Source organism: Rousettus aegyptiacus, unplaced genomic scaffold (assembly GCF_014176215.1).
Source record: "Rousettus aegyptiacus isolate mRouAeg1 unplaced genomic scaffold, mRouAeg1.p scaffold_m13_p_5, whole genome shotgun sequence".
Lineage (NCBI taxonomy): Eukaryota > Metazoa > Chordata > Mammalia > Chiroptera > Pteropodidae > Rousettus > Rousettus aegyptiacus.
The window spans coordinates 24,461,133-24,469,473 of NW_023416308.1; positions in this window are offsets into that span (position 1 = coordinate 24,461,133).

The window sequence follows — 8,341 nt, forward strand, 5'->3', positions numbered from 1 at the left end:
GACTCCCCTGAAACTACAAAAGTGTCAAGAATTACAGAAATGAGTGATAGGTACCAAGGACTAAGGGATTTAGGAACTAAAAATAGAATGATAGAAAAAGATCTGGAGGTCTTAGTAGATTATACTCAACAATGTGATTATAGAAGTCATTCTGTTAATAGAATTATATATAAGAGTAGAATGCTGGGGAGTCTTCTTTCTGCTGTCCTCAGATGCAGGTCTTTCACAGAGATGTGGTATACCAAGCATACAGGTGTAGGGTCAGCCTGAGTTTAAGTCATTGATCCTCCCTTTTCTAGCCAAGTAACTTTGTGTGTGTTATGGTGGGGGGTCGGAGGAAGGGAGACAAGGAACTAACATCTGTCGCCTGCCCCCACTGGGCTATTCCTGCGAGGGGCCCAGCACGGTTGCTGACTTCAGAGTGAAGATGCAAGGGGACCGCAGTGATCCAGCCACGCTGTGCCTGTCTTCCCATCTGTAAAATGAGGGTAATAACAATAGCTATTCATGGAGTTATTAGGAGAATTAAATAGGTAAAGCACTTAGAAAACTACTGATAATAGTAAGTTCACAGTAAATGTTATCTACTAGAATTCGTATCTTCATTAATGTTAAATGAGTACCAACTATATGCTACACATTATGTTAGGCACCAGGGTACAAAGATAAATAAGATATAATTCCTGCTCTCTAAAGAGAACTTGCAGCTTATGGGGGGAAATAGACTTGTAAGCAAATAATGAAAACACCCTATGTTACATTATACATGAGGGGAATGAACCAAAGTGGTCTGGAAGGACCCTACAGTCTGGGGGAGTCAGAGAAGACTTCACTACTCAGGTGATTGAAGCTGGATTGCCAGGTGGAGAATGGAGGGGAGAGGGCATTTCAGGAGGAGGGAATGGCAAGGGCGAAGACATAGAAGTAGAAAGAGCACCACACATTAATGAAAAAAGGTAGCTTGGTTGTGGGATATAGAGGGCCAGAGGGGATGGGCCGAAGAGGTCAAGTAATGAGGAAAATCTTGGAAAGGCAGACAGCATCCAGCCTATGGTGATTCTTGGGCGCTATGTGTGTGGGGTCTATCCTGTAGGGGTTGAGGAGCCATTACATTTTTAGGTAGGCTAATGTCATGATCAGATTTGAATATTAGAGACAAGCACTTAGTAGGTGCTTACTAAATGGGGTTGAACAAATACATGACGACTCCCCCAAGCAGCAGTGCAGAGGGTGGACTCTCAGTGAGAGGTTGAATACAGTGAGTTTGAAATAGAGTGAAAGGTGAGAACCTTGACTAAGGCAGTGGCAATGGAGATGGGCGGGAGGTACAGAGCTGATGGAACACCTGTCAGAAACTGACTGGAGTGGCATGCTCAGAGAGAGATACAGGTGTAGAGAAGCAGTGAAGGCTAGTGGTCTCTGAGCAGGCAGTTGTGAGGACTAACTAGTTAATCAGTTGTATTCAATAAAGCAATATTTATGGATTTCTTGCTCTGTACCGAGTTTTATATAAAGAACCAAGAATGCTCTTGTTTCCCCAGCTGCTCTCCCATTTGCACTAAGATATGGATGCTTCTGCCCAGTTGCCTCTAGATTTCCAGACTTGGTGGAGGATGTTGTAAAGGGTCTCCCCACTGGCTCTTCTACTGGAACCATGTGGGGAACGGGGTACTCCTGGGCAGGGGGCCCTGGCTTATTATCTCAGCAGCTACAGGGGTTGAGCCAACAAACTCTGGCTCCTGCTGGGGGCAGGCTCCTGCTGCCTGCTTTCCAGCCGGTGCCTACTCTTTGCTTTCTGATCCCCCGTCCTTTTTGGCTCTCTGGCCCCTGCTGGCTGGGTCACTGCCCCCTGGCATCATCACTCTGAAGCCAGCAACCCTGCTGGGCCAGTCCCAGGCATAGCCTAGTGGGGGTGGGGGACAGATGTTAGTTCCTTGTCTCTCTCCCACTACCTCCACCAGCACACACACATATGCTCAGTGTGTGTCAGTGCCCGGGGAAGGGGTCCAAGCAGAGAGAGTGATGGGAGGCTGCAGGCTCTAGGGAGATGTAAATGACTGCAGTGTGTGTGTGTGTGTGTGTGTGTGTGTGTGTGTGTGTGTGTGTTTGTGCATGTGTGCGTGTGTGTGTGTGTATTGGGGAGAGGCAGTAGCAGTAATCAGTATGAGATTGGGGTGGGGGGTTGTCCTCAGACTGACCTCTCAGGCAATTACATGCCAGCAGCTTCACCCACTACCAGCTGGCATGCAGGCTTTGGACCACCAAGAAGCCTCCCATATAGTCCCAAGCTTAGCCACTGAAAATTCCCAGCCACATTCTCTAGCCAGTGTGCTGGCACTAGGCCAAGAAAGTTGGCCCCGTGGGGTATTACTGTCTCCACACACACACCACCACCACCACCACCACTACCACACCAGTGCTGGGGGAGAGGTGGAGACTTCCTTCAGAGGCTCATGATTCCTAGAATACCACTCATGTAGGATTCTTGTGTTACACATACTCATTTCCCTTTCCCATTTTCCAGGCTTCTCTGCAAACCAAACCACCCAAAATGCCACCCTGGGAAAGAAATACTTCTTTTCTATGTTTACCTCAATAACTCCTAGCCCTAGGTTCTATTCTATGGCTCCACATGAGTTGCTCCCTAAACACACACACACACACACACACACACACACACACACACACACATCCCTTCCATAACCCTGTTAGAAAAAACTTACCCTCTATTTCCACAGACTCCCTGCCTCCTGCTACTCTCTCTCTTCTTTCTGTCAATCCCCCTTCAAAACTTCCTTTTTTCTTTTCTATTGTTTCTAAAGTGCAGACTGTTAATGATAAAAACACTTGAAAAGAATCCATTTCCTTGAAAAGAATCCCATCTGTTAGGGCTCTGAACTCAACTCTGATTCTTTCTTCAGCCTAAGGTGGAAACTTATAAATCAGTGGAATGGAGTCCCAGATGAGGGCCATCCAGTTACAGTACATGCACTGAGTGTTCTAGACACAGTATAAGTATCTATAGTCTGTGGGGTAAGACTGGAGACAGATGCAGTGAGTTACCTACCCTCTCTAAGCAAAAGGCAGAGCAGAGTTGTGTGGGTAATTTGGGGTGGGGGGGCAGGTAGTAAGGAGACAGAGGCAAACTCCTCCCAGAACTGCCTATGGGCACAGCCCAGAGAGAAGCTGGACTTGTAAAGGTTCAGGGACAGGAGGCAGAAAAGGGCCACAGAAGAGCTGGGTGTGTGTGTGTGACCCACCCCCACCCCCCACTCTGCTACCACCCTCTACTTGTCCCAGGCTCTAGAAATACTAGGCTGGGGACAAGGGAACTTAGGCCATTGGTAGGAGGTATTTATTCTACCATGGAGCACTCTATCCTTTTTTGGTATTAGGTCTGAGTTGATTTAAAGGAAGAGCATTCTAGAGATACAAAGAAGTACAAGGAAGGAAAAAGCAGAGGGAAACAAGAAGAAACTTAGGGAGAGAAAAAAGAGTATGGAGAAGAGATGAGGTATTAGAAGACAAGAGGTTCAGGTCAGGAGAGTCCTGGAAAGGAGCATGGCCCCACCATTTGTGCAGCCTCCAACCCCAGATGATGGAGATCAGGAAACAGACTTACTCACAGACTTGCCCAGGGGCTGAGTTGCAGCCTCCGCTCAGGGAACCCTGAGCAAATAAGCCCTGATCCTCACATAAAGGGCCAATTAACTGTGCCATCTCAGAGAACAAATCCGCTAACAGGGTGACAAGCCCCTAGACGCTGGCAGCCCCTGTGTTTGCTGAAAGGCTGACCTGGAGCAAATCAGGGGATTAAGATGGGGCAGGAGCCAAATGGCAGGGGGTGGTTTCCTGTCTGCAGCAGCCCTCCCCACCCTACAGGTCCAAGGAATTCTGTCCTGGTTCAGCCTCTGATGTGATGGAACCCAGGTGACCGGGTCAGCAGGAAGCAGAACAGAGGGCCTAGGAACTGGGAATCTGATGCTTCTGAGCACAGCAAGGAGTTCAATTTCTTCTTAACAGATGAGGAAGCTGAGGTCTAGAGTGGTGATGTCTTCTTATTGGCAAAGAATTAGAACCCACTCCTATGTTGGTCATTCCAAATCTATTCCTTATGCTCTCTCTTAAATGAATGCAACCTGGAGCAAGGGACAGATGTCAAATCTCATCTCTCAGTATCCTGGTGCTTTAGAAAGAAGAGGGGTATCGCTAGCCCCTCTCCCACCTACCCCAACACTCAGCCTCAAGGTCCACTGTGGTTGACGTCCTCTGTGGGGCGCCAGACTCCTAGTCCGGTACCAGCAGAGGAGGTGCTGAAAGAACAGCTCCCAGGGCGCTGCCTACCTCTGCGATGCTGTCAGGCACCCAACTTCCGAGCACTTTGCATTTCAGGCTCTATCAAACCACCAGCAGAGCTGAGGGAAGGGAGTAGGAAGACACCTAAACACTGGTTAGTTTGAGGCCCCAAGGGCTGGCCTTTGGGTTGAGGGAGAAATTTTGGGACAAGCCTCATAGTCTTTGACAAAGTATGGGTTCACTTGAGCGATGACTACCTGAGATACTCCAACCCTTGATTTTGCTTACTCTGGATCTAGGACTGTGTAACATCCACTTCTCCGGATCTCGACCTGTTCACCTGCCCCCTCCCTGATCAGAAGCAGCCAGTCTACAAAGGTGGTCTCATCACACAGAGCCTGAGCCACAAACCACCACTCGCCTATCAGCGGGGCTTTACTCCAGATAGGAGGGCCCGCATCTCTCTTTCTGACACCCCAATGTTATCTACAGCCCGGGGAGGGGGAGAGAGAGAGACGGAGAGAGAGAGAGAGACAGAGAGAGAGAGACAGAGAGAGACAGAGAGACAGAGAGACAGAAAGAGAGAGAGACAGAGAGAGACAGAGAGAGACAGACAGACAGAGACAGAGACAGAGGCAGACAGACAAACAGACAGACAGACATGAACACACCTGGGGTGGGTGAGCGCACGAATGGGAGATCTTCAGGTAAAAAGAACTCCAGAAAAGTCAGAAGCAGGATGGGACTGAGGGAGGGGTCATGTCCCCCCTCCATGATGTTATCAGGTTTGCACAGATTTGCGCGAGTTCTGCGTCAATCCTCTCTCTCCTCTCTCACTCGCCTTTACAGAAACAGTATTGCTTTTTGTCTTTGTCCTGCACTCCCCCGGGGTGTTCCCCTTCAGTCTCCTCAAAAAGGTGAAACAATTCAATAAAACACGTCAGAGCAGAGTAATGCAAAAGTATGCAAATCGATTTGAGATGCCTGGGTTTCCCTGGGCTTTCTCCTTGCAGTTTTATCCTGGATCTGAGTCTCCCGCAGAAACTACTAGTTTAGGATCAAGACGCGCTAGAAACTACTAGATTAGGGTCAAGACGCGCCACCTCATATCCTGGCCTCTCTGCCGCAAACCTGGTGACTGGGGACAACGCGGCGGTCGCACTGTGTAATTGTTCTTCACCCACCCCCAATTCCCGCACATCCGCGGATAAATCTCGGGACTTGGGGAGAAATGGAAACCAGGGGTTTGAGAGCTAGAGGAGTGATCTTGCGCACTGCCTCAGTTTCCCTGAGAGTTGGGAAAAAGGAGGAGGGATTCCTGTTCTAAAAGTCAGGCAAGGCGGATGGAGTCGGACGGAGCCTCCTCCCTCATCTCGAGTGCTTTAAGAAACGAGGGAAACTCTCCTGTGGCGTCCAGAACGCGACGCGGGGCGGGGACTCCAACTCGCGCTGTGACTCTGGTCTCTGGCCCCGCTAGTGGCGGGCCAGGCGGGAGTGGGAGGGTGGAGGGAGGCGGATTAATCCCTTAATTACGCCGTGGTCGGAGTGGCACCTGCTTTCCGCCGCCTAGCTCCCGAGGGACCGCGGCACTGGGGGAGGAGAGAAGGACGAGGGAAGGAGGAGGGCACGCGGAGGCACGCGCCGGACCCGCACCCAGGCGCCCGCCGGCGGGACAGCGGCACGGTGGCTGGGGCAGCGCGCAGAGGCTGCGGAGGGGCTTGCGGCTCCCGGCCCGCGGGTCTCAGACCCAGGGGCTGGGCCCCGAGCCCCCCGCCCGGGTCGCAGTTGGGTCGCAACATGCTGCGCTACCTGCTCAAAACGCTGCTGCAGATGAACTTGTTCGCGGGCTCCCTGGCCGGGGACGCGTCCAACTCCAGCGACCTGCTCTTCGGCTTCAACTCCTCGGTGGCGGCGCTCAACCAAAGCCTGCTGCCCCCCGGCGAGCCTCCTCTCAACGGTAAGCCCTCGCCCCGTGGGGACGTCAGATCCTGGTTGGGGGGCAAGGTATTAGGGCGGCGTGGAGCGGGGGACCAAGCGCTTCTGCCGCAGGTAGGGACCGAACGGCGCCTCCCAGCGCCTCCCTGGGCTGTGGGGACAAAGGGATAATTTGGGGCTTTGAGCACCTGAGTGGGGGTGCCAGAGGAGGTCGAGAGCTTGGGAGGAGGTGGCCGCTGAGTCCATTACTCCTCACTAACCGAGGCGAGGAGAACTGGCTGGGGAGTGGGCAAGTCTGAGCTTGGGGAGGCAGCGACCCGCGGTGGGGAGGGTAGCGGAGACGCGCGGTTGCTGGCGGGCCCGGGCCGAGCGGGCCACTCAGTGACCCACCCAGGTAGCAGATTCTCCTCTGGGACCCTAAGTTTCCCAAGAACTCACTTAGGAAGAGGGCGAGGAAGTTAAAATGTTGGCTGTGTTTGCTACAGAGCGCGATAGAGGCGGCAACCATTTCAGGGAAACTTAGGTGTTACCCCGCAGAGGTGGACTCGCAGCCGGCCCACCCGGCAGAGCAGCGGCAGGCGGGCAGCGCCCGCGGCTAGGTCGTCACCGCTAATTAAGGTGATTAATAAATGGCTGAGATCGCGGGCTCCTCCCGCGCCGCGGGAGCCAGGGAGAGCCCGGAGCTCGCCCCCTGCCGGCCGCTTCGGGAACTCCCGTATTCCCGGGCGCCTTGGCCGTGGTTCCCTCTGGTTCTTCCCCAGCCGGAATCCCTTGGCCTTCACCCACTCGAATCTAGGATGCTGGAGACCCGAAGGCAGCGAGAAAGTGAACCTGGGAAATGTATATGTGTGTATGGGGGTACTCCAGGTGCTGGGGTGGAGCCCCGAGCCCCATTAGCATGGCCCTTAGCTATTCATTAGCTGCTGTCGAAGCCTCTCCTGAGACCTGGAATGACAGGAAAGAAATTCCTGGGAAAGGGAGCCTGCAGCTGTGTCTACAGGAATTAGAGGGAAAGTGTCGCCCAGCAGGGTGTGGTCTGTACAGAAGGAGAGGGGAGGAAAATGGGGAGTGAGCTGGGATTCTCCAATCTCCTGACCTCTTAGATTCCCAGGAGGTTAAGCACAGAGACCTTCTCACAGACATCTCAGACACGCCCTTGCTCACCTAGAGCTGTTACAGTGTTTTCACCATACATTGTTTTATTTAAGCTCGAACATTCAATGAGGTTTGTAAGGAAGGAGTTGATGGTCACATTTGCTGCAGAGAAAACAAATTCAGGATGGTCGCAAAAGCAGTGCAAAGCTTGGCAATAACAGACCTATTTCCATAGCACCCAATGGTTATGTGTAGGGGGGAAGAGGGAATGTTGGGACTTGGTAGAATCTGATTCTTGTAGAGACTGTAGGAGCTAAGATAAGGTAAGGTGGGCTAGGAGGAAGAACCCTTAAATCATCGGAGAATAGCCATATTTATTGAGCCTCTCCCCAAGTGCTTTGCATACATTATGGTCTTATGACAACCCTTTTACTGTTCCCACATTACAGATAATTAAGCTGAGACTTAAAGAAGCTCAGTAATTTGCCCAAGTTGGTACAGTAGTAAGTGTTAAAATCTAAGTTTCCGGCCCTAGCTGGTTTCTGCCAAACCCCGAGCTCTTAACCACTCCAATGCTGCTCTCATATGGTCTGCCTAAACTAGACTTGGGATGGGACGGAGAAGAGTCCGGCGAGAATCAGAAATTTCCATCTGGAAGGGGAGAAATTGGAAAAAGTACTCTTTTCTCTAAGTGGATGGGAAACCGATTTTTCTGTTCCTAACCCGTTAAATACACCCTCTTTAAGAGAGCACCACGATGGACAAGCCATCCAGCTTTGTCTCCGCCAGAACTTCTAAGAGTAGGGGCGGGAAGTGAAAGCCAACCTGCTATACCAAGCAGAGGTCCCAGCGGATTCTGGGACAGGGTGGGAGGCGGGGGGGGGGGGGGGGGGATGGGAAAGTGGGGAACAGGAACGGAAACCCGGTAGCCTCTGGTTAGTAAAGGACATAGATTCCAGGAGGCAGCAGCGGCGCCTACTGGCCGCCAAGGGTCACAAAGCCACTATCGATGAAG